At 40.2% G+C, this 27,533-nt stretch overlaps 1 protein-coding gene across 7 annotated transcripts in view; it reads right to left on the bottom strand.

Moving 5' to 3' along the window:
• Positions 1-27,533, bottom strand: part of EPS8 (EGFR pathway substrate 8, signaling adaptor) — a 141,007-nt gene that overhangs the window by 90,155 nt on the left and 23,319 nt on the right. For 3 of the 7 annotated variants that reach the window (XM_080391799.1, XM_080391797.1, XM_080391805.1), the window contains exon 2: positions 16,270-16,414. The exons of 1 other annotated variant lie outside the window; for it this stretch is intronic. The gene's annotated coding sequence lies outside the window, so the exon portion shown is untranslated. Of the gene's footprint in view, positions 1-10,260; positions 16,242-16,269; positions 16,415-27,533 lie in introns of those variants that run through there. 3 more of the 7 variants (XM_080391800.1, XM_080391798.1, XM_080391803.1) reach the window with 2 other exon arrangements.

Here is a 27,533-nt window from a genome sequence, read left to right as displayed (position 1 = left end):
CGAATATCAAGGTAAGGTGACTAAGAACAGTTCTTTCCCACAAATTTTTGGGACATTCAGGCCAATTTACAAATTTTAAGAAAAAAGTAAGGTTATAAGCAGCTACAGTAGGATTTAATCAGAAGTGGAAAGTATAATTTGTACCTTTAAAACATTTCCTATTGAAATCAACTTCACTGCCGTTATAACCTCAAACTTCATGGGGTTTGTATGCCTGGGTTTTTAATTCTGAATTAAAACTTACCTAATATTCTCCAAATGCTAATGTAGGACACACCATTCTACAGCAATATTTTTTTAAATGTCACATCAACTATTAAACACCAACACATGTCATGAAAAGCAGACTGTGAAACAAATGGGGGGTCGTTCAAGTCTCTCCTATGTAGTTTGAAACAGGTTCTGAGTACAAGGAGTTTGAACAAAAAAACACTTATGCAGAATCACTGTGTTTATTCCTGGGGCTGGCTGAACATGGGCAGGGAAAAAAGGTGCAGCTGCTTCTGCAAGCACTAGGACTTCAAGCAGTCTGTATTTAGCATCGTTAGTTTTCACAAAGTTATTTCTTAGCAATTTGGTCAAACACAGACTATGTGATCAACCCACTCCTTAATTAGATGGCTAATTCTGAAGGTCAAACACTAATATCCAAGAGCACATTGACATCCAAAGGACGGAATGACTGCTTCTAGTAAATGAACAGAGAAGTCAAACTGGTCAAAAGGCAGGATCCTGTACTTGGGAAAAATATTAAATAAAAAATAAAAAATTAAAATCTAGTGCAACTAAAAGGGCTAATACCAAAACAGTGGAGTAATACTGCAGTTCTGTTCAGTGTAGCTCCACTAATTTCTCACAGGCTGATTCCAGATGGCAAGCAGTTCCTGCACCATTTGCCACCTTCCCTCCTAGGAAAAGGGAAGCGGGTACTTGGGAGCATCCCTCTGTCCCGTCTCCCTACAGCCCTCCTGTCCAAGCAAATAGCTTGGCACTCAGACGCAACTTGCTCCTCTCTTCATCCCCAGCAAGACCAAAGCTGGTGACAGTATTGGTGCCGCCCAACATTTACATCTGTGAGTCACTGCCCTGTGACAATAACCACAGACCACAAAGCGATGCTCAAAACCCCAAACCCTGCACTGCCCAACCATACAGCTATCAAACCAAACCTGTCTCCCACCCTGTGGCACTCCTTTTGCTTTCCTCTTTGTCAATTTAGTTGTGCAAGAAGAAAGCAATGGTTGGTAGCTTTATCAAATGAACACCCATGTTTCCTCAACTGTAAACAGTAAAAGATATACTATGCAAAACAGTCCTCAGTTCAGCAAGAGAACTTAAAAAACAACAAAACTACCACGATTTTCAACTTTCTTATGATGAAAATGACCAAGCCAAAGATAGTATGATTACAGATAGGCGGACCAGCCCAGGAACCTGTCTCTGCAGTTCACAAGATCAGAGTACAAAGTGTTTCATAAAATCAGGAAAGAGTTTCTATTATTGGAATACAGCAAGATATAGGCTGGATAAGGTGTCATAAGTTACCTTGGACTTAGGCCTGTCATATTGCTTAAGAATGTATTGGCAAGTACTTTAATTCAACCATTTCCAGTTAAGAAAGCGGGGGGGGGGGGGCGGGGATGTGAAGAAAAGAAAGGCAGGCAAAGCTTACTGGAGAAACATAAGGAAGAAACTGTTATTTAAGAGCAAACATACCGGGATCCACTGAAATGTATTTCCTGCTCTGGGATCTGAAGCCCCTTCCTTGTCTCTACAGGACGAGCAGCTGTTCTCTTCCTACTTCTAAGTTCTTGATCTTCTTCCCAAATGATGTCATTAAGAGTCAGGAACAGGCAACATGCCAGGCAGAAACAACCAGCTGAGCCCCCGGCAGCAGCGGGCTGCCCCAAATCCCTGCCTGCCCATGGCCTGACAGGAGGGTCTTGGGCACAAGGAGCAGGCTACCCTGGCTGGCTGCCCACTCCGTCACCTGAGAGACATTTAGAAAGTCTGGGTAGGTGCAAAACTCTCTGCATCACCAGTGTTAAATGGTTTGAAGTAAGAGTGTGAGAGAAATAAAGTGGGGTTTTTTTCCTCAGCACAAATTAAACAGACATAGTGGCTGGCAAAGGGCGTTTTCTGAATACTGCCACAGGGATGGGTGAAAGGTAGTCAGGAAGTCAACAGGACCTTTAATTAAACTGTGAAGAAATTCTTGATCTCAAAGTCATCTTTGCCACTGTTACAGACACAGCTAAATAAAACCCAACACACAGCTTCCTAGGCATTAGCTGCATTAGTCACAGCTACTTATCAATACCCGCTGAAACAGAAGGGAAGAGCGACAACTTCTTGAGGTCTTGGGTTGAGACGGGACCCCACATCAGCCATGTGACACCTGTGCCCCCATGCACTCCTCCTGCACTCCTTGTTCTGAAGGGGGCAGGGGGAGGGGGTTGCATTTGCGGTATGGTTTTTCCTCTTCCTTTTTCTACGGGAAAAAGTTTTAAGCCACACTATCTCCCAACTCCTTCTGTAGGATCTGTATTCTGTCATGAGTGCAGCAACACCCACAGACACTGATGAGAGGGAAGTGACGGCTGCACACTGAGCCACTGCCGGGACCTGCAAGCACTGCACAAGGGACAGGGCCTGACCTGGTCCCACACTCACCCGAACCTGTGTTACACTCTTGGGGGAGCGTTGTCTTCCCTCCCTCCTTCCCCAGTGCCAGCATGGCCATGGCCCACAGCTCCACATCACATCTTAAAAAGATCTCCTCTTCTCTCCTCCCAAATTCACAGCTATCTTCAGTATCTATCGACAGACTTAAATCCTACTTAAAGGTTATAGCTGAAATTAGTGACTGCACAAAGTCAACACAAAAACATTTGAATAATCTGTTAGACTAACAGAAAAGCCCTCGGAGAAAAGGCCCTGCACGTTCCTACTTCCCGCTCAGTAGCGCCAATACCTGATCTGCCTGTTCTCACAACAGGTGGTGTTGGATCTCCTCTCTCAATGGTTATGATAATTCAGGGTAAAATTTAGTGAGGAAATATTATTTTATTTTAGTACAACCCTTAAAACAAGTGATTCTTCACTATTCCAAAAAAAATTCAGTTTGATTGTAAATGATCTATCCACCAGTTTAAAAAAATAATTAAAAATATCCGTATCAGATTTAAGCCAAGTTCTTTCCTTCAACACAAAACTCAGAAATTTAAGTCTTCCATGGCAGCATCTGCTTGCAAGTCTACAAATTGCCTCTAAGTCTTAACTATATGCTGAAAGTTGTTAGAAGCAACATGCTTCATAACTTTTGGGACAAAATCCTAATGCTTAGAAAGGAAATCCTTAGGATTAAGACTGTGTACTCACAGCTAAGGTCACCTGAGCTGGACGTTATTTTATCAACAAAATAAAAGCGTGTAAACCTCAGTTTGGTGTCAAGAAAATCACTTCAAATGAAGCCTAAGACTTGTTATTATCATACTTCTATCATCTCAGAGGAATCGTATTCTAAAGGTCTACAAAGTATAGCTGATATTAATGCTTTAAATTCTCACAGAAATCTTTTTCAAAACACTTCACTGCTGATAAGCTATAAATGCCCAAAGGGCCAGCAATTTAAGATTTATCAATGTCGTACACCACACACTAAATTTTGTTTCGTATTTCGACAAGTGACAACCAAAATAATTAAAATTCTCAAATACCAAATAACACATACTTTCATAATTAATAACACATTCTTTCAAAGCTCCACCTCAAAAAAAAGAAAAAAAACTTAAGACACAGTCAGGCAGTACTGACACTCAAGCTGCTGCTTTACCTCTTCCCTAAATGACAAATAACTTTGCATATCAGCAAAGAGGTGTCATCGTCTTTCAGTCAATAGTCAAACATTATATGAAGTTCCTCATTGAGTTTTCCAAGGGTGTTAACCAAGAATTTTTTTATTTGTTAAGTAAATGGTTACCTTGTTTCTGTGCAACATCTATCCATTGTGTTACAATTTTACAACAGTGAATACCATTGTAGAAGGGAAGAGGATCAAATAATGGCTACTGACAGTAGTTTAACTGAAGGAATCATGAATTTAGTATCAACAAAACACTAAATCACTGTATGTTTCATGCAAAGAAGGTAGCTTTACAAGGTAAACATCTAGACGATTACTGCAGTCTTACCAAAGCCCCTAAGACCAAGATCAATTTTGTTATGCTTTGACACCACAAACAATAAGGACTTTTAAAAGGTATACTTGCCTACTTATGGTCATTTTTAAAGCATGCAACTTGAAGGATTAAAGAAAAATATAAATCTAAATTTACAAAGCAAAATAAAAAATAGTGAAAATTCCTAGTGACATGAACGCTACTTGGAGGACTATGTTTTCCCGTCTGCTTTGAAAAATCTCCATGCATATATTTTGGAACACCAGTGATACTGAAAACCCGTAACACCACTAATATGTATTATGCCAGAACCCCATAAAATTTCAGCTGCACCTATTCAATCCCTACCAAACTTGTCAAAGGGATTTTCGACAGAGATTGCTGTGAATTGCAGTCTATAATTCAATACTATTCCTACAGCTTCCTACATACACCACAAAGTTCATGTTACACTTCCTAATGATGGCACACCATCATGCTCTGTCATTTCAACAGCAAATGTAGTACCTGACACCTGAGCACGGAACAATCCAGAACACCAAGCAACAAGCTGCACACGTCTTGGACACAACAGAAAGACAGGACACGGACCCCCAAAGCTTTGCTTTGCCAGGCCACCCAAGTCTTAGGTACCAAGCCAGGAGACTAAAGGGCTGGTTAAAACAGCTGGGAAGTGAGCTCACCTGCGTAGTTCTGAGAAAAAGCCCAGAGCAGGCAGCAGCTGTTCAAACCAAAACTGCAGCCTCAGAACAGCAACAGATTTCAGGAGCTCCTCCCACTTACAATCACCTACAGCAGCAAACCTAACCTCTCAATTAAGTTATAAACAGCACCTGAAAGTTTTTGCCAGTTCAATGATGAGAGTTACTCTGCCAGCAAAGAATGGAAACAAGACCAGTGAAGAGAGAGCACAGACAATTGTTACACACACGCGGATGGAGCACTGAGAAGTACAGAAAGGAAAAATTAATAGGGGGAAGGGAATGGAGAAAGGGGACTGTGGCTTACAGCTGCCTTACTAATTGTATTTTCCATATTGATAATGAATTTTAAAAGCATGTTTAATTGAAAATATTTAAGGGGGGGAATACATCCTTAAAAGTGAAGACAGGCAGTGTCACTTTAACCACCCTCAATGACAGCACAGAGGAAGATTCTTCTGCTTTTTTTTTTCCTAACTAATAAAATCTATTAAGCAATGTACTAGCTTAAAATGAGACACTGCATTTCTATATGGCCACATATTAGAAAGGCGCTTTTTCCCCAATTTGTTTTGTTTTTAAGAAGACAAGTAAGTAGCAAGAGTTCTGGTCTGAATTTCTTTGGACCTCTTCTTCTTTAAACAAGAGTAAGAAGCATGAGAAACAATTTAGCAGCTGTAGAATAAATACTCTACTTTTTTTTTAAGCATACATAAAAGATTTGTAAGAACTGTAAGAAAAATTCATTTACACAAGAGGAAAAGTCAACAGTTTAATTTAAATGAGAAAAGTAATGGGATAAGAAATGAGAAAAAATGAGCCCACCTTTGCAATACACAACCATAATGACTCATGTATTTTGATCTATTTGCTTAAATATTTTGCAGCCGTTAGCAGCCAACATTCTATGGTTGCCCACAACATAAAGCCAGTGATCTTTGTGACCTTCACTAAGAATTTTAGACAAAATCCCTTCCTTACCCTGCAGAGGGATCAGCATGAAAAGCAAAGTAAGAATGATACCCTTCCTCTTTAAAAACTGAAACCTTCAACTGGTACTTGCAGCTCAATGTTAAAAAACTGTGCAGGTGTATCAACGTCTTGCCAGTATCCTGAACTTTATTCTTCCTTTTCACAGATAAAACTTGCAGTTCCTTACTTGCTAAACAGAGCTTATTTTTCTGCACTTCATCTCTATTATAGGAATTATTAGTTGCAGCCAGCTGCACCTTCCTCTAAACAGGCAGATGCCAAAGTTCACGAGTTCCTGAAGCTCTCTGGAGAGCACATAACCCTACTCAACACAATTTGATAGTAACATATGGTGTAAGCAGTTAGCTGAATCAGATCCCTATTTATCAGCAATTAACTCTACCAAGAAAGTAGCGCAGCAGTCTCCTCTTTGCCCAAAATGTTATTTAGCCACAGAAGATAAAACGCAGATGCATCCTTGCGTTACACAAGACACATGACACATGACCTGTGTGAGAGCTACAGTGTGTTAAGTAAGGGCTCTTGATTAAGCCACAGAAAGGACACCAACAGCAATGAAATCAGATGGATATTAGGGGCTTGATAATAAATACGATGCCTTGCCACATACCTAGCTTCAAACAGAGCAGCCTGTGCTGCAAAAGCCAGTATTGCCGGTTTGCCCTGACCTAACTGTAGAGCAAATGAGGAGTGTATGTAAATTACCCAGCAGGGAAGTGGCTATTCTTTGAAATCGAAAGGCATGATTCAGCCACTCATGCCCTCTCCTACGGACTAGCACATGCATTTGAGCAAGCAACAGCAAAGAGGAATCAACAGCAAGTGGCACAATGCTGGCTACAAGTGTGTGATCCTTCCCTTAAAAGAAAACAACAGGTAATTCCTAAGGCAGCTACCTAGTTACTTAAGACATTCTGCCCACAAATACAAGAAAGCAGATTGTAGGCATAGAGGAAATTGACATGGGTTTGTGTATTTAAAAACAAACAAACAAACAGACAAACAAACAAAAAAACACACCCCAAAAAACAACAACCAAACAAAACATAAATGCACACCACACAAAATCTCGAACAGCTACAGCTCAATATTTAGCTGGCTGCTGAAGATGTCAGTGAAGTGGCACCTCATGGTGGCTTTTCTGCACACCCAAGAGAGCCATGCCACCAAAAATGTAAGTTTCAGATGGCCCTGTCAAATTTCACATGGTACAACTTCAGCATGTGGCGTTTGGCTGTGGAGGAGATGAAAGTAAATTGGCCACAGGGATACAAATTTAGTTACATTTGGAAACAAATGTAACCTTTAGCTCATTGTTCCTACATGACAGATGCTTTTTGGTTACATAGTATACTACTATACAGTGCTTTCAGCCTTTTACTTTTCCCTCTACACAAAGATTCCCAGATGCAGTATATAACAGTAAGAAATTCTGCATGTCTTACAGCAGTCTGCATTCCGCCTCACTTACTGAAAGGGATTCCAAAAAAAGAGTAAACCCTTCCATTTATAACCTGAGCTGCATTAAGAAATGCTGTAGGTAAAGATACTGGCAACAATGTATTACAGCAACCATTTTTACAGTTTTACATTTTCTGTACATCAACAGATCTTTCATACAGAATTTCTAATGAAATAAAATGGAAGAAATTTCCATCTCCAAATGACAGCAAAGAGTATTTCAGCTTCTGCTGTAACAGCTACAATATAAACTGAGGAACTATAATAATGCCAATAAAAGATTAGCCACTGAGATGTACTACATGAAAATCCAGTTGCTAGCAATTTCAGAATGCTTTGCTTTCTATCGCATCCTCATTGGCTCAACCCTTACTGCTTCAGACCTCCGTCAAGAACTGCAGTGAGTAGCAGAGAATACAAAACTCCTCAGTCAGCACTGTCTGTTCCTTACCTCGTTCCCAACTCTACATTTCCAGGAATAAAACATCTGTGCATGGCTGATAAAAATTAAACCAGATACTAAAATGTTACTTGCAACTGCTCATAAAAATACAAATCAGAAAATACTTAAATTTTTACACAGCACTAACCATACTGCTCATGCTGTGACTATCTCAGCAACACAAACATTAGACCTGTATTCAGTCACAGATACTCACAAATTATGTTATTTATCTAGTTTCAAGTGAAAAATTAAAGACACAGAGTACCCATATACATATCAGTTTTTTGCTTAAAGCATACCGTGGTGTCAAAAAGCTGATTTTTTAAAAACAATTGTAAAAGCCAAAAGGAAAATAACTTGGTTTTAAAAATTAATAATTTCATCTTTAATGATCAGTACAGTCTAGACAAGATACTGAAATTTTCATTCATAATCCTCCGTAGATATCACTGCTGCCTCTTCAAATATCCATGCAGCAGTGGGCTTGGCATACCCTGCCCGTTCATGCTAATCTTGGAGAAAGACGCGGAGCTGAGGGTTGCTGCTGTGCACAGATACCCCCTGAGCTTCCACAGAGCTGTTGCTCCACACCACTCCTCCTGATGTGGGAAGCCCATCCCTTCCAGTGTCCTCTCAGTGTTTGTCTCCATTTCTTTACGTGGAAAGGGAAAGCACAGTTCTCTTTCCTCCCAAATCCCTCCATTCTGGCCCAACTTGTGAAGTCTGGAAAGCTGAAATCAGAACCCAGCGGTTTTCAGAGGTCTGAGTGCTCCCAGCAAGGAGGGACGCATTTGTCTAGGGGTTTGTGGAACAAGGCTTTTCACATGCTCACTGCTGCACAGCTTTTACTGCTTATTAAGTTAAATGGTGAAGGACTGAATACTTTGTGTCTGCAGCTAATTTACAGATACTGCATGTTTATAATCCAAGCACCAAGTGGGCGTTTAAATGAGTGCCAGATCTTAATAACTGTATTTTAACTCTATTAAGTATTTTAAGGGAAGATAACATGATTCTATCAGCTATTAAGCAATGGCATTCCCCCTGCTAAGTTCCCTGACTAAACACATGCAGGAAAAACAATGCACTACAGAAAAAAAAAGAGCATGTATTGACTCCTTCTGTCAGCCATATTTTCTTAACATAAGCCAACATCAATCAATCTCTTCACTCAATGTGCAGTTCTCACCATCTCCATGTGGAACTCGTTAATGAGTCTCCATTTTAAAAAAATATCATCTGTAGTTATCAGGTACACAGCAATAACAGACTGGTGTATACAGTGCTGCTTGCTATATGTTAAAGAAAAGCTAAGAGGTTCTTATCTTACCACATGACAACAGACACTTCATTTCAGAGACACTGTACTAGCTTCAATTGACATAAAATACAAGCTCACAATGCCAGTCTGGGTGTTGTGTTTTGCTGTTTGATTTGGGGTTTTTTTCCCTTTCTCTATGCTTCTGCCAGCACTTCGTGTTAATTGAGGTGCTGACTTGGCACTGCACTAGGAATGCAGGCAGCAGTGCTGCAGCTGCCCTGTTGAGCAGCAATGCTTGCAGACTGCAACAGCAAAAGTGTGAGAGAGAAGTTTATAGCAGAGAAACACGGGTGAACATCAGACATGGTGTGAGGTCTGCTGCTGTGAGCTGCTGAGACAAGCAAGGTTTATCTGACCACGGACAAGGCAGTCTCTGTGGTTGGAGACCACAACTGAGATGGGAAATTAAATATAGCCCTCCTACCACAAAAATAAGTTTTGCAGCAGCAAAGGAGGCTGTACCATTGTTCTGTTCCTCCAAGGAAAGTTTTCTTTCCTAAAATGAAATGATATAATGAAAATGGCACTCTCAGGTAAACATGCAGTAGTTTGGTGAACAAGCTTCTGCTGGTAAGAAACGCTTTTCCATAGAGCTATACACACATCCCAGCACAAGCCCAGTCCTCTCCACAGAAGTCTTGGTGAGGAACAAACTGAGGAAAAGGAAAACATGCTAAGTTACCTGTGCTAAGACCCAGGGACTGCAAACCATGAATCAGCTGGTTTCCACATCCAATACATACTTTATGGAGAACATTACTGACCAAAACTTTCACATAAAATTATAAGAACAATTAATGCAGTCAGCAAATGACCATTTGTTGCGCTCAAATGTTGCCTTAAATGCAGTTTGCAAAACAGCCTCAGCAGATACATTTCACCATCCTCTGGTTACAGATGAAAATAAAAAATGACGTGTGTGTACCAGGGCAAAAAAAAGCAGTGTTATCTCCTTTGCTGATTTGAATAAGCCGTCTTTTCCTCTTCAGCTCATCCTGTGAAGACCATTAATCTGCCTCAGTGCTACAACCAAAACATGTAAAGAGCTGGGGATGAGGTTCATCAAAGAGTCACGATTAAGCAGCAAGCACTGCACATGGTTTCCACAAAGATTACTGCAGGTCATCTCCTAATTCCAACCTACATCTGAACACCTACCTGCACGTCAGTGCAAAAGTACTGCTTGTAGCCGCTCTGCTCTCCTCTCAGCAGGCTAAATCACAGCTCTACAGATGAAACTGTAAGGGTAGCCCAGAGCCCAACCAAGCACACTTTTTTTTTTACTTTTTCTTTTTTTTTTTTGGCAAACAGCACCCAGATACTACTCTGGTGTAATCAAGTCTCCTGACAACGTGAAACTCCCACTTTAAAGAGTCCACTGACAGATGGATTCAATTTAAAGCATGACTATGAACAGCTGCTGCTGATCACCAGCTTGTAAAGTGAACTCATTCATCACAAAATATTTCAAAAGACTGAACTGAAACGGAACAAATGAATTTGAAGAAGTACAGGAGGTGTGGTGTTAGCCTTGGAGAATGTGTCAGATGTAAAAAGCACAGCTATGGTACTGCTGCTAATTTATTCCTGTAAGTGCTAGCTCTACTCTATTAGCAGCATTCTCCAGATTCTCAAAAATCCAGGAGGGGAGGCTGAATGAGGTATTAGAAGATGTAATTAAACACTCCTTACTGAAGGTGATTTTAACTAAGTGAGCCACTAAAGGGAGCTGACAGCATGTTTAAATTGCGCTGGGGAAAACTTCAAGATGACAAGCCTCAAAAAACTGCTGGAGGGAAAGAAGGTCATTTCCCCAACTGCTCTAACTCAGCAAGAAGTTCCCTCAGTCGTGCAAGGGGGCCACGTACTCTGACTTCATCACCTTCACTTTAAATACCATGAGAGGCCTTGCTGCTTTTAAAATGTTTTCGTCTTCCTCTTTGATCCTTCAGTATGGCTGCAGTCAAGAAAAAGACAACCTTCAAAGTACATAGCCTCACAAATGAAACCACCAATTATGATGGTCTCTGAAGAGATGGGGAGCTGACACAGAATTAATTCACACGGGTTTTTTTTTATTTGTTTGGTTGTGTTTTTTTTTTTTTTTTTTTTTTGTAGTTCAGGAATTATACAGCAAAAGTAAACATTTTAAACTTAATTGCATTTATCATGGCCACTGGATCTTCTCCAAGTGACTCGGATTTTCCCCCGAGTACTTCCTACAGGTTATATATGGGGCAGGGTCACAGATATCAAGAATGAGGGTAATATGCGGGAAAGAAAATTCTCTGTGAGCTGTCTCAGGTGGTGACTCATCCTTGCCAATCCTTGATAGGGTTTTCTAGCAAGGGGAAAACAAAGTTTCCAAGACTTTCTTGAAGGCAATTCTTTACCTAGAAGTGATATTTACAACTCTTCAGACAACTGTACCAAACTCTAGTTGCACCAGTGCGACTTCATGAAGAAAGCACAGAAGTCTCACTTAGAATATTCATACGTATATGTAATCTTCAGTCACTGCTGTACCAATATGCAGCTGTTCAACAGATTTTTGTATCTTAGTATGAAAAACATACTCATCCAGTTTGAGCTGCAGTAAATTTAATAATAAATTGTTTTAATATTTATTGATGAATGGAGACTAAAAAGAACAATACTAACCCACAGAGACAGTCCCCCAGGTTTTTTCCTCAGTAAAGAAAATGCAACCTTGGGGGGGGGGGGGGGGGAGGGGCGGCGGGAGGGGAGAGAAAGCCCTCTCAGATAGCATTTCCCTCTTTCCTTTTACAGAGTACCTCTGTCAGTCTATTTCTCTACCTACTATCCTTCCTCAAACCCAGGATAACAAGACAAAGCTCAGGTGTCATAAGCTTGTGCAAATAAGGCGTATCAGATATCCTGCAACTCCCCTCCCATGCAATGGAAAAAAGCTACCACTTTACCATCACCCAGCTTCCTGCTACCTGGCATGAAAGCAATGCAAGGAAGTGATCAGTGGATTAACACCATGTCAATAACTAGCTCCAAGACAACAGTTTTGTTATTTAACTCATTCTGGGGAAGCAGCTGACCATTGCTAAGATATACGCTCTGATGCCGGGGTGAAAAGTAGTGCGCTCAAGCAGCATTGTTCTATATGCAAGAACGAAGGCACACGCACACTCTTGCTCACACACCCTCTGCAAAGGTTATTCATCACCACAGCAACCTCTCAAAACAAAGGTGGAAGCCAATTCAAACCACCCTGTTCCTCTGATGACAGAGGACGAAGGGTGCTCTCCGCCTGCACACTACCGGGAGCTTGTTTGCCTGGGTTTGTTTTTATGTCATTGGGTCTCATTTACTAATTTAATTTTCAGCAGCCCAGCATGCATGCTCAGAGCAGAACACAGCCATACTTATGCATTAAACAAAAAAAATCTTATATAGCCCCAGTTAAAAAGACAGAGAAAAACTGGCTGATACACAATTCCTTCTTGCCACACGGCTGAGCAAATGCCACATTCTTACTACGTGTACCCACCATCACCCTACCTTCCCCACCATCCTCCCCTACATACCAGGAACAGCCACTGTAAAATAAACACCCCACCTAAAACCAAGAAAACCCCCAACCTCTAGCTACCATTTCTTCCTTCCTCTCCCCTTACCACTCCTTCACATCCTCTTTCACTCCATGGGAGGTTAATGATTTTGGATACCTTAAAAAAATCTGACCAAGACAGTAAAATAATTGTAAGCTCAACACAAACAAGCAGTTTCTCCCCAAATCTGGAAAGAACACAGCCCAATATTTCTTCCCTCGGTCACTTGAGGAAAGAGATTATGACCATTTCTAAACCTTTTCAACTGCAAGCCAGGAGGAAAAAACTCTGTAATGACAAGCTGTCAACACTCAATGAGCAACGTAGCTCTCATTTGTGACATTGATTCTTTGCTTGCAGAGTGGGGCACGTGGGCATCTGCAGCCACACCACATGCAATGACAACACTCAAAATGCCCAGATTTCTCCATTTCTCAAAAACAAATGTCCCATCTGAGCAGCCAGGTCTTGATGTGAAAATGCGCTCCCTATCTTCATGATTTAAAAGACATGTGGTTTTGAAATACAGGATTAGAAAAAACAGCAGTTCCTAGAAATTTTATTTTTAAAATAGAAAACACAGGTGATTGAGCAGATAAATTCTCAAAGGTTATGTCCCATTTACTCTCACTGAGAAATGTTAAATTCCCCTGTAGTGAAACTACCAGACATATCCATCTAGCTTCAGTGATTCCATGGAGCTAAGCAAAAAGTATGCTAACAAGAGTGGTTTGATTTATATCAACTGCTTAAGCTAACACTTTTCTTAAGTTTCAAAATAATCATTAATAACTGACCATTGTTAATTTGCAGGCTTATGATGGTCTGCAGTATCTGTCAGTGTATTCTAGCATCCCAGCAACACAAATGAATATCTGGAACAGGAGGTTCATTTACCTGATTCTGAAACATATTTATTTACATATTTATAATACGTGTTAGCCAATCACTTTGGTGTAATACTGCTCTGACACCAAAGGATGTCTATAATCAAGAAGAACTAGAAATGCAAGAAAAACAGCAAAGGATCATTAAAAAAAAAAAAAAAACTATGAGAAAATTCAAGTTACAGACAAAGATTCACACTGTAGTTTCAAAAAAGCACACTGCATTTGCAGGTAGCAAAAAGCAACACAGCGGGACTGAAAGCAAAGTGCAAAATGCCAAAGTGCAGGAAACTCTCCATGTATGCTGTACTTGAAGCTCTATGCTCTGTTACTACAGCATTCACTGAAATAGAAAAAAAAAAAAACACCTGCATTTGAGCTCACACACATTTCTTAAGTGCAGCCATAGGCAAACCCATCAAAATTGGATGTATTCATAGCATGAGGTGATTTACGTCATGGTATAATCACTACTTGACATGATAAGCAGGCATTGGCTGACTCAATCTTTATTTGCACAGCGAATTTTCAACATACCTTCCTGATGATCTTGGGTTTCAAAAGAAGTCTCTCCACATGGAGATGCTTTCCTACACACGCTGCAGGGGAGCAAAGGTTTTTGCCTTCTCCTCCATGCTGGCATTCAAGCTTGTGGGTCAGACTGGGCCCACAGATATGACAGACAACAACTAGTCCTAAATTTGGTACCTTCCTGACCAAGACATAGACATGCTTCCACTGCAAGAGAATAACTTTATCTACATGAAATTATTAGGCTTCTAGAAAATCTGTGGCCTCCAACTTCTCATAATGGAAATACTGGTGAAAAAAAGTGCACCTACTCAAGCAATAATAATTTTAAGTAAAAAAACCATTGCTTCAATTACTGCCTTGCTTTCTCTATTTCTATGAAACCAGAAAATCAATTGCAACAATTTTAAAACATTTCTCCTCCAAAGTTGCTGGCGTTAGCAAAGAAGTTGTTATATTATTGAAGCGCTGGGGCTCAGAGTTCTCAAGCAGTATAAAGCAACTGCATCTACCTTCAGTGGATCTCAACATAACAGCTGTTACGCTTGAACGGAAGCGTAACTTGAAGGGGAGAGCAGCAGTAATGAGAATGGAGGTAACTTAAGGACAGGTACCTTCCAACTCGCAAAAATACAATGGATACTTGACAATAGCACTGAACTTGTTTTCTGAAACTTTCCATTAATTAAAATCTACTTGACTTAGCCTGGTTTAATAGACTACTGGACCTTAATGTACTTGAGTTCCTTGTTCTGCCTTTGCCTCCTCCAGCATAAAGGTAGAATTACCCTCATAATTTTTCAAGCCAGAGTAATTTTCCAACTCCACTGCTAATTAAGTTAGTACATACAGATCAGTACAGCACTGACCTCCAGGTTTTTGTCCAAATACTCCAACGAGCACTCTTAACAACTTGGTGAAAACCTGAAAGAGTCTGGCAAGAGCCTAGTATGTGTATTGCCTTTCCTGCACTCATCCTTACAGGGGCTCCTTCTACCTTCTCAAGAAGTTAACTTCAAGTAGTTCTGCTTAAAGCACCAGTTTTCAACTCTGATACTCATTGGAAGATTCAGTATCTGATGCAGAGCTGTATCATGCTGATGCTTTAACGGGACTCTATCCATGTACAGAGGGGCCACTTCCCCCAGATTTCACAGACATGTTTAAATGATTAGCAATAGCTAAGGGCACATATGTTGTTTTAATAGCGAATGTGTGCTTAGCAGACCAGGCTGCATCTCATCAATAATTCCTTGGTGTAACACTCCCAGGAAGACAGCAGTCAGCCCAGCATGACAGAGTCTTAAATAAAGCAGTGTGTTACAAGGTGCAAGGCAGCACTCCACACATTTGCTGTCAAAGAATCACAGCATTTCAGCTGCTGGAAGCAGCAGATTGCCATTGTTTTATCAAGGAAAATCACAGATGGGAGAAACTGACTGGAAACCACCTTTCCCTCCAAAAAAATTGCTAGCTATTATCTTTTGCAGAGAGGGTATGTCTAGTATTGAACTGACGACAGGATGACATTTTGGAGGTCAAGTACCCTCTTTTCTTTACAAAGCATCTTCTAAAAGGAAGCAGGGGATGAAGTTTGTCTGAACACAGCCACACAGAGACCCAAACAGGGGGAAAAAAACCCAAACATGCACTTACATAAAAGGCTTTGAGGAGTTTCTTTTTCTATTCAGCTGGAAAGGGAGTGAACAAGCATGCACGCACACACACACACACACATTTTTAATCATCCTTATGCTGACAGCAGCCAGTCACTACTTCTGTTATCAGAGCCCCACAGCTTGTATTTCCAGGCCGTGAAGCACTAAGGCAGAGAGTATAAAACCTCTGATTAAAAAGGTATGATGATATTGCCTGGTACACCAAACCAACTGCTACAAATTTGAAGTTTGTCCTCACCAGGATATTATTCATTCAGCAGAGGGAGAGGAAAAAATACTCTGCAAACATACAAACAAATAGTAAGGGTTTCCTGAGATTAGCTGGTAACCTGGATCACTCTTATTTTCCCTAAGCTTGTCCGTCACCCTCTGGGAAAAACAAGCAAGGCAGGCAAGTCTTTGCATCCAGAAACTCACAGTTTGCAAAAAGGTGCCAGCTGTTAAAGAGACAGAGAAAGAGAGAAGCTGCGCTTACGTACAGCTCACCAGTGACCACTTGTGCAAATGCCACGTGCCTGGGATTAAAACTTCAGCCCGGGTAGATGCTGTCCCTGCCACTGCTTGATTCAGCTCAGATGGCTGGCACGTCTCCAGAGTCACTCAGAAGGCAGCTGCCCAACAGGGCAAATCACTGAAAAAATAGAAACAAAACAGGTTCAGCTTTGTAATTCCACTACACATTATACAAGTTAGACTTGTGAATTGCTGACTTCTTGAAATGTGATTTCCCATATTGCATGAGAGGGAGAAGTACATTTCTGATTAGAGTTCATCTACTACTGTCCAACGTGAACTTTCTAAACACCAGTAACAGCAAAAAGAACTCCTCTGTACAGCTAACAGGAACCTCATAGTCAAGATACCTGGACAGCCTCCACCCTAATCCCTGCTTTCAAGCGCAGTTTGGAGCTGGATCCCTCTTCAACAGTGGAGTGAGGAGTTTACAAAGCCATGGGCCTGACAGGCCCAGCAGAGCTGAGAAGGCTGCAAACCCAAAGGGAACAGGAGTGAAACACATTCGTAAACACATTTTGTAAAAGCTTGGTCAGGCACAAGGATGGATTGGTGAGAAGGGCGCTCCTTCCTCACCTCACATCCCTGTCCCTGGTGGGAAGCAACCGCTGCCCACACAGCCCCGTGCCCCAGCACCCAGCCGTGGCGGAGGGGCAAGCAGCCCAGCACTGCACTCACACGGCACCAGCAGCCATGTGGCCCGAGTGGGAGAGAGACAGAAAGAACGTGTCTGTATTGAGAGACACTGGGGACAGCTCAAGAACTCCCCACAAACCAGTGGGGCTGGAGCCCACGAGGCACTTGGGGAAGGAGGATGCAGGAAAGGAAGAGTAAGATGAAAACCAAAATGGGAGGCAGAGGAGGGAGACAGCAAATGCTGAAAATTTTTTGTTGGGGTTTGGTGGGTTGGGTTTTTTTCAGTTGGTTGGGTTGGGGTTTTTTTTCGGGTTTGTTGTTGTTGGGTTTTGTTTTATTTAAGGTGATAATTATGGTATTGTCCCATTTTCTCCTCAAATTTTTGCCACCCCTCAATTTTGAATCTGACATTCAAAAGTTCGGACAAGCTTAGTACTTTTCTATTTAATTTTTTAAGTCATACCCAACACTTTGTTCTAATGTGGTTGTACATACAAGACACTTCCAGCTTAATTGCTACACCATTCCAGGCACTGACCAGTCCTTCAATTTTGGCAAAACCTGCTCCATCAACAATTGAATTCTTTGCGGGACATCATTTTGACATTATCCCAGTTCTGTGACTTCCGTGAGAGGTTCCTCTGCCCCTTCCTTACAGTGCCAGCCCTTACAGTGATGTTTTCCATTTTAGAATAAATCCAATTAAAAATAATTAAAAAGTGTAGATCAATTTGATCTTGCAACAGAATTAGGAAGAACCAGTAACAGGTCAATCCAGTAATGGGGTAAATGGCAATGGGTCAATTCAGTCAATCTGAACTGATCCAGTAGCTGCATATTAATATAGGACGCAGTACACTGTACTGAACCTCACTGGGTTGCCTACTAATATGATCCGGTTACAGTGGTGATTTAATTATACATCACCTAATTTTTCAAAACCATAAACATTTAATATTTTAAGGGGAGACAGGCAATTAATGGCTTGCTGACCAGGAAACCCACATCAAAGAAAGGACAACACATGGGCAAAACACAATAAGGCAGCACGGGCTGCCTTCCATCAGTATCTCATTTCCCTTGGCCTCTCCCAGCTCACTGGCCTTGTGCAAGACCTTCTACCTCTCCATGCTCATTTTCTTCTTTGCAAAACATAGATAAAGGTGACAGCTGTCTTAATAAAATGTGAGTGCAAGTGATGAGGAGCACTCTAAGAGCCAGGTATGGTTAGCAGCACATCCAATGCTTGCCAATACTCTGGGTCAGTGTGAGAGGGTTGCCACTGATTTCAGAGGAAACAAAGTCAAACACTGAAAAAGCAATAGACTAAAAAGCCTTAAGGAGCAATCACAGCGAGACCTTTGTGTGTAGGTGTCTCTATCTCAAAAGAGTAAGGGGGTAGACAGAGCCACCTATGGATACACCAAATAGGAAAACGGGACATGCTCAGAAGTTACCTCTATATAAAACAGGGTCATCTATAAAGTTCTGCAACAGGGGAATAGGCTTGGCTGCATGCCTACGTACATATACATATATATGTACGTATGCAAAAAGAGGACAGGCTACACCTCTTTTTCCAATAGCAACTTGTGATCCCAGTAACTACTGAGAAGAGTTAAATTCTGTGTAAGAAGCATGGGAGAACTAAAGAACTCTGCTAAGAAAAGAAAGTACCAAACACTAACACATTCATTGTTTCCAAGCTCCTTATCTCCAAAATTTGTGCCAGGTTTTGGGATTCTCATCTGAAAGCCAATGTAAAACAGAAAAGGAAAAAACAGATTTCAATGGCGAGTCGCAGATTTGCTCCTTAATAATATGATTTTGCTGTTTGCAGCCCTGGACATGAACACAGTTAATGAATAATGACTGTGCAAACAAAATATCAGATAATGATGGGAGGGGGAGGGAAGGGTGAAATAATCGCAAGGGTGGCTTGGATTGGATTTGGCATCAATTAGAAAAATTGATGCCCTTTTAATTATAGGAAAAAGTCTTTGCTAGAAAGATAAGACAGACACGACAGTCAAACCACTTTAGTCCCTGGATTTAAATGTATGGAAACGGAAAGTTCACAAGGTGTTGGTTTTCCAGTGTGTTTTCTTTTTATAATAAAAAAATTAAGCTCTTTCTCAAAAATTACATCTGAGTGTGTGTATAAAACTTCAGCTCACTTCAAAGCTGTTACAGCAGCAATTTGTTCTGCTTTCATCACTCTGGGAATATTACTTACTACAAGTAGGACTGCCTTCTACAAGGTACAAGGCATCTTTCCTTTCCCTTCTAGAAAGAGCCCAAGTAAGTAGGAGTTACAGCCACTTGAAGAGTCAGTCCAACAACTTATCAACATCACTTAAGATCCTTCCCTAATTGATTCCACTGAATATATTATCAAAAGAGGGCACTAGAGATTGCTCCTGTTTGATTAAGATTGCACAGTGCATGTTTCTTTCCCTGGTCTTATTCATAATTCCAGCAGCTCATGCCAGATTCTCACATGCGAGAGAAGGCTAATATAAGCACATGAAATGCATTGTTCTCAGTACTTCTTTAGTAACCCAGAGGAGATTAATAATAGCCTTCAAAAAACCAAACCAAAAAAAAAAAAAACCCAAAAACAAAACCACACACACAAAAGGGACAAGGACATCTCTACAAAACACATGCAATTCCTCAACTACTCAAAAAAGAAGAGTCCCTCACAGTTCTGGATGTTTTACTGCTACTCTGTACTTCTACAGCTCTTTTACAGTAACACCAACACTCATACAACCCATATTTACATGATCATTTCTACAATGAGATAGAACCACTTCTGAATAAGTGCTCTTTTATAAACAATGTTTACTATCCTACAATTCATAATCACCATTTCTATTATTCAGTATCTATAATCAGATCTCAAATAGTGTTTAGAAGATTCAATTGTATTTGCCAATTACCTCTGCAGATGTGACTTACAAAGTGAAAGCACAATTATACAAGGCAGAATTTATCCAGGAAATAGGAACACTGATACTTAATCTTAGAAAATAACCCAGAGATATTTTAAAGTAAGATATTTACAAAGAACAGTGTCTGTGCCAAGAGACTGTTTGTATTGGTTTGCAAAGAGGGGACAGAATGTTCTTTTCCAAAGAGCCACAAAACAAACTTCCTGAACTAATCTGAGTTTTCTTTTTGCTTGTATTTAAGTGCAGGCTGGTCAGACTTACTCAATAAAAAAATTATAAATTTTAAAAGAACTTAATTTGCTATAGCCTTGTCTAGAGAAAGCACAGTCACATCCTTCAGAGTAAGTGGAACTGGCCACCTGAACAGATCTGGAACCACTGCTGCTCTGCTGAAAGTAATAGTCTGGAAGGATTTTTTCGACCATGTTTTTTAAAAAAAAATTTTTCCATAGCATTCTAAGCAGCTGTAATCAACCTTTTTTGTCATTTTTGGTTTTAGTTAGGGGGTTTTTTAATGCTAGTCTCTTGATGCACACCAGCACAGTTTGAGAACGTGGAGATAAGAGATGCAGCATGCTCTGATAGTAAAGAAACGTAGGAAAGAACTTGAAGTCATCAAATACCAGTTTATTTAACATAATATTTTGTTCCTAAATCAGTCATATATATCTTTAAGGAAAAAAAAAAAGAAAAAAAAAACAAACCAAAAAAAACCAAACACACACACAAAAAAAAAAACAACACACTAAACAAAGCCAAAATTAAAAGAACCTCAAAACCCCCAACTTCAGCTCAGCTTTTACCTCCTTTTGCCTTTCAGGAGCTGATAGGCAAGTCCACAGGGAAAAGTTCCTTTCCAAAGCAAAGAGAAAAGCATTATCGGTAAGGTCAAAAGACAACATATTTTGTGTGACGTTTTTGTAAACCCTGTTTAGAAACAGTAATGGATTAAAAAAAAAGTAATATATATATATATATATATATATATATATATATATATATATATACACACACCCTACCCTACATCAGGACCCTGAGCCCCCAGAAAAAACGCACTGACGTCTAACTCTACAATAGTTATAGAATCATAGAACGGGTTGGAAGGCACCTTAAAGATCATATAGTTCCAACGCCCCACCATGGAGGGGTTTACATGTACATTTCTGTTCTGTTTACATTTACATTTGTGAAAGTTTCTTGACTAGCAAAAATATTCATTTCACAAACCATACAATGCAAAACTACTTCCAGAACCATTAGAAGTACAGTTTTTTCCCACCAATATACCACAGGCGTATTTGTCATATTTGCGACACAAATGACCATCTTTTCTCACGGTCTCATGGGCTAAGATGCTGCGTTATTTTGCCTGAAACTGGCAGAATGCCAAAAGAGATGGAAACCACCACACAACTTAGATACAAGCCAGTCACTTCTTAAAAGATTATATTCAACAATATCGTTTCGAAATGCTGCGCTACAATCCCACTGTAGAAAAGACATCCTAAACAGACCAATATAATACTCCACATAACTGGGAAGGATATAAAAAGAAGACAGAAACCTAATGCAAATTACAACAGAACTGCAAAATGTATTTCATTTTACTTATAGTGATACAAAGTTTCCTAAATCTAAGTCAGATGTTTAAGTTGTCCATCCTCATTGCCACTAGTTCAAAATTGCTATAGGTTTTTTTAAAAAAAATATTTACTACTGCCCTTCAAGTACTTATACCTTCCTTGGTCCTGTACATTAATGCCAGACTTGGTTTATTAACACCTGTTAAGATGATTTCAGTGGCTATTTAGTTATCACTGCTGCCTTGTTTACTTTTGCCTTTCTCCCAGCTTCAACTTCTTGTAGGGTGAACAACGAAGTATGTTTTACTTTTCGGTTCCTCCTGTCACAAAGTTTAGGTCTCAAGCTCTGCAAGGATCAGGTCATTCATCTGAAAACCGATCAGTACCATTCTTATTTTGAAACAGAAAATAAATTATATTAGGCTCGGGTTTTATAAAAGTTGTTTTCTTATATTCAACTTGGATCCACTTCTACGCTTAAGTGTATGAAAGTTACACTGGCAAATATATTCACATACAAACCCTTAGTCTCCTTACCAGAGGCATATCTTGGTAGCATTCCTAAAATTATCATCTTTTAATTTTAAGAGAGATTATTAACAAACGACACACATGATTAAGTTTCTGCTTTTCTAAAGTCAATAGACAGTTGGTCTTACATTTCAACAGACCCAGTGCTACAAAAGACAAACTTGTCTCCATACATACATGCATGCAGTAAGCAAACAAAACTGAGAGCAGCACATTATTCAGGAAGATAAGTTTATTGTCTTCAAATACTGTTGCAGATTTTAAAAGGATGCACGTAGTGGGTATCCCAACAGAGAGCAGACACGTGGGTGTGTCTCAAGCATAAATTCCCTGCCTACTCCTGCAAAGGGAGATCATAAGATTGTGAACACTTTTAAAAACTACATCAACTCTCAGACCTTTGACAAGGACTAATGTAAATTAAAAGACGTGTGGGAAGCATCACATGGTATCACAGAAAGCAGTAAGAAAAATAATCTGTTTTTTGCAAAGGAACAGGGGGCACCAGAAGGGAAAGGTGCCTTTCTAGTCACTCTGAAGGGTGTTCAGAGCAGAGCTGCTCAGCCTTGGGGTTCCCAGACTTACCACATTCAACGTGACTTGAAGAGCATTTAAAATACCAATTTCCAGACACTAACTTGTGGCAAAAACACCCATCATATCCCTGTTCACCATGAAGATAGTGTGCATTCCCCTTGCACACCCAAACACAATTTATTTCATTTTCTTTCATCTGACTACTGGCTTAGAAGAGAATGTTGTTTGCCACAGGTGCTCAGTGCAGCAGAAACTAGATCATGAAAAGTAACTGTGCTAGTTGTTCTTAGCTGGCCATTTTTGCTCAATTTTCCTGTTCAGCAAAGGGGAAAAAAGAAAACAACAGATTGCATTCCACAGAAATAAAGAAACAAAAGAGGATATGCACAGACTGGGGTAAAACAATGTCCATCCCCCACATACCAGCACTAGAGCCTACCAAAGCGCCCACTGTCCTCGGTAGCAAAGAACTTTCCCAGCTGCTTGCTATCAAGTCCTCCCTTTGCTAGCCCTCTTGTAAAATGAGAGCTGAAATAATCCAGGCAACTGTCCCACCATAGCCTGAAAAGTCTTACTCTTTTCGTCTTACTCTTTTCCTCTTACTCTTTTCACAAAGGCAAAGCAAGCTACACAAAATGCCCAGTATTTGTACTGAAATCTAACAAACTTATTTAGAAAATTTGCTGATCCTGTCTTGTATTATAGCCCATTCTTTGTGTGAGACTTCTAGACACAGGGACAAGGCAAGCCAGAAAAAGGGGAATGCCTTCACAAGGAGAAAGATAGGAAAGCAGCATGAAGGAGCAGTCAGTAACTAGACAGTGAAGAAGAAAACTCATGGCCAAAAGGTGAATGAACATTTGGTTCAAACAGGTACAAATTTAAAACTGCAGTTATTCCTGAACCTGAGTTCCTAACTCTGTTACCACACTGTTAACACTGTGTCATCAGAAAGATCTTGAATCTTTTCCATTTATCAAGGAAAGCACAAAAATCAGTCAGCTTTTTTTGAAATCATTCTACAAAGAAAAGCACAGAGGTTTCCATATCTTTGCACCTACAGACTTCCACCACATTATGGCCACTATGGTAATAAAAGTTATTTTAAGCACAGCCTGTAGTAATAAATCGGGTTTTGTGCCAATAATTTTCTCTTTGTAGCTGAGGAGCAGGGGAGTTTCCCAACATGACATCATCAGAAGCTGCTTCCAAGCTGTATCAAAACTGGGATTCATGAATTTTTTTTATCTCAAAAGAAGATAGAGCACACCATAGACATGGCCTCTAAAACACCTAGACTTTGATTAAGTTCACATAATTTTTTTCCACACTCAAGCACATCAAGTCACATTGTATGTACCCAGTAATAAAACCAGATACTCTTCATCAGGATGTGCTATCCTTTTCCTGGGAATCACAAATAGGTGCAGTATTAAGACATCTGGATGCCACAAATTTTCAGTTCATCTCCCCATTTTCCTCAAATACCGTTTCTTACTTATGCCTTTACCTTTATTGCTAATAAAAATCACTGATGTTTTCCAGTCTCTTCTGCTATTGCCCATCAAGGTGATAAAGCTTCGGCTCTAACTCAAAGCAACCTGTTATGCAACTCAGCAGCTAATGACCCTTTTTCTTCTACTCCATCATTGGTACTGACCGCAGTCTTCGAACTCATAATTATTTTCTATATGACCTCTACTTCATGAATTAACGTCTTACCAGAATTTAATGTGCTTCATTGTATTGCATTCCAAGTTAAATCATCCTAAAAATCAATGCAATTATGAAAAGCAAGGTTTGTAATAGCTTGTATTAGTCTAGTAATGCAGCTGGGCAGGGAGGTGGGGGCAGGGAGAGCAAACCTATTTTCAGGCCAACTATTAGGTCTAACAAAAAAGCATCATGTTTTGTCAAAACAAGAAGCAGGAACCTAACGAATCTGCCTGCTCTGCCACAAGGACAAGGTGGCAATCTTCCTGGGGCCACATTATTCCTTCAGAAGAATCTACAATGCTCCCACTAGAGCATAACTACCAATGCCTATAAAAAACAGATTCCACCAACAAAATATATTTTTAAAGCACCTACTGCTACCACTTTACTACTTCGATTGTTAGTTCCCATTGCACTAGCACACATCATCGGGAACAATCCAGTCTGGAGCAGGACTCTGGCCAGGACAGAGCTCACAACACTCTGAAAGGCAGGGATTTCTGGAAATCTTGGGCTAAATATTCTCAGGTCCTACGTAAGAATAACAAATTATAAATATAGTAATAATAAATATGATGGTTCCTTTGCTGTAGGACAAGGTCCCCTATTTGCATTTCCTATAGGTGATGACGGGTACCAATGATGGCCAAGTACTGATAAGGAGCCCTACAACAGACAACTATAAAGCAGTATTCCTTTAACCCTACCTAGGTACTTCCAAGCCTGAGCTAGGAATCAGCTTTCTAAAAGGTCCCACAAGAAAAACAAACAAACAAACAAAACCCCAACAAACCACCAACCCAAGAACAACAAAACCCACCACTTACCCCTGTAAAGGTTTTCTTGCTATAGTATCTTTGATTGAGCCTATTAAAAGGCAGTGTTTTCAGTAATGTCTTGCAGTAATGCCCTTCTACAAGTTAAGGGTATACATAAAGGAAATCCTCATGTTTAAATACCTTCCAGCTTGTCTAAGCATCTCTCTTCCTCTGTTTCATAGTTTTGGAACAAGAGTGTCCTTGATCTGATCCCAGTTTCTTTTTGACTTGGTTTGTATCATCTCATCTGTGTTTTTATTTGTCTTATTAGTAAGAAGCTGATTCTGCAATGTGGCACATAAGTACAGAGGTCTAATTAACATTCATTTTAGCCCAAAAGTAGGATTTACAGCATAAACATAAAAAAGCCTGATGCTGGGCTAACTGATCATACATAAAAACAAACGTGCAAAAAGCTCAACCTCCTTGCAAACTGGAAAGGAAAAAAAAAAAAAAAAGAAAAGCCGCAAACACCATGGTTATATGGATACTTTTCCTGGCTCTGTATTAACCTATCTGCATACCCCCTGTATTTCTACACTATTTTTGGCTAGGTATTATGACCAAAACACAATAACCTAAAGCAACACGGCTAGCCAAATTCACAGCCATGCAGCCAGAATAAGGACATTTAAGATCTACATAACCAAAAGGACTTTTCTATATCCCATTCAGAAGCAAAAAATGTGAAAGCTAGAGGAAAGACAGCCCATAAAGTTCCCCAAAGAGTGCCTAAAATTTTGCCTTGCCAGTATCAACAAAGTATTTTAATTGTGTTTGGTTTTGTTCACTGCATCGTCATGTATTATCATTACCAGTGCTTAACACAGTCAAACATAAAATCCCTCTGAACAAACAATTCCTAATCCCATGTTTCATCATTTTAATCTTACCACCAGAATTCTACTGGGAAAAATAGATAAGTAAAAGCAGAAATCCACTCTAAGCGTTTAAAATAATGTTCATCACCTTGTTATTTTATGCATTCAAAGCTACTTTTACACTTATAATTGTGGTCACAAAATATCACGTTCACGGTGTTGAATCAAAAAACAAAACAAAACTCCAAACTGGTCACAAATTCAAGAAAAACGTAGATAAAAGAGTGTTCACTGTAGGCTGAAAGACATTATGCCACATCTTTGCATGGAGCAATAAACTCAGGGCCACAACACAGAACTTAGAGAGGAGGTTGTAATGGGAAGGCTGACAACAAGGGACCCACAAAATGCATCTTACACACATGTATTACCAGGCTTGGAACCAAAGGAGAAAGATGATGCTGTGTTCAAAGCAGGTATACTGCAAACCCACGAAGCTCCTAAACACAACACTTTCCATTTCTTTTCTTCCTCACCATCTCTCTCCTTTCGAAGAGTAGAAATCTGGCAATATATTCCACGGAGTAGGACAATTCTATGGCCTCAAGATCTGCAGAGGACAACAAACGTATCCTAGACTGCAGCTGCCTGTTTGGCAGTAAGAAAACCAGATTTTCCTGCCAGTAGAAGCAAGGACACAGCTCGGCTGGAGCAGGTGGAGCTGTGACCAAGGGCTACAAGGGCTCAGTCTTGGACTCTTCCTAAATACACAGGTTTGCCTGTGAATACAGAATGGCTGCGTGTGTTGGGATTTTAAATAAATGTCAACATCTGTATTACTGCAATTTATTAGATAGTTTAATAAACCACAGCATAACTTATTCACTGAATTGGGCCCAGCGACCTGCTCAGAAGCCTTGCTCAAAAGCAAGGAGAGTGGCTGGGTGCTCGGCAAACCCCTCAGCCTCTCTTACGACAGAACACATAACGCAAAGAAAGAGGAAAATTTTGATAACTCTCCCAGGGAGCTTCATTTCTTCGAAACATTACAAAAAAACAGAGAAGAATGACAGCCCTTTTTAAATCTAACGAAGAAAGTAACAGTGACCGGCCTAACTGGAAGCCAACATTTACCGACTGTTTGCAGGAGGTGCGCTGAGTTGAGAAACTCTAGGAGCCGCTCCAGCACGTCAGGTAACCCGCTGCATTATTTACACAGCCCAAGCAGTGTTGTTTGTCTTCAACTTGAGAGCAATTTGTGCACCCTTATTAGAGTTTAATAATAAATCCACAGCTTCCCTCTGTTTGCCAGGATGAAATAAAGACTGCTAAAATAAAGGAAGGATGCACACGGGAGACAGACAGGGAAAAGATGACAGTGAAACCTTTTAATGCATAAAGACCGTACCCTGGAGGATGGTTTTACTTCCCAGGAGGCTCAAAACACTGCTGGCCAGTGTCATGCCATGCCAAAAAAAAGCCCCAAACATAAACCAGCTACTTCAGGTTGCCCATCTAGGACACAGAACTATAAAATATATAAACTATATCAGTGGATTACACAAAGCACATCTTGTGCAAAGCTTCCTGGAAGCTTCTAGGAATTGTTTCAAAACAAGACAAATGAAGAAATGGGAC

Source organism: Falco punctatus (genome assembly GCF_963210335.1).
Source record: "Falco punctatus genome assembly, chromosome: 6".
Lineage (NCBI taxonomy): Eukaryota > Metazoa > Chordata > Aves > Falconiformes > Falconidae > Falco > Falco punctatus.
This window is presented reverse-complemented; position numbering and strand designations above follow the sequence as displayed.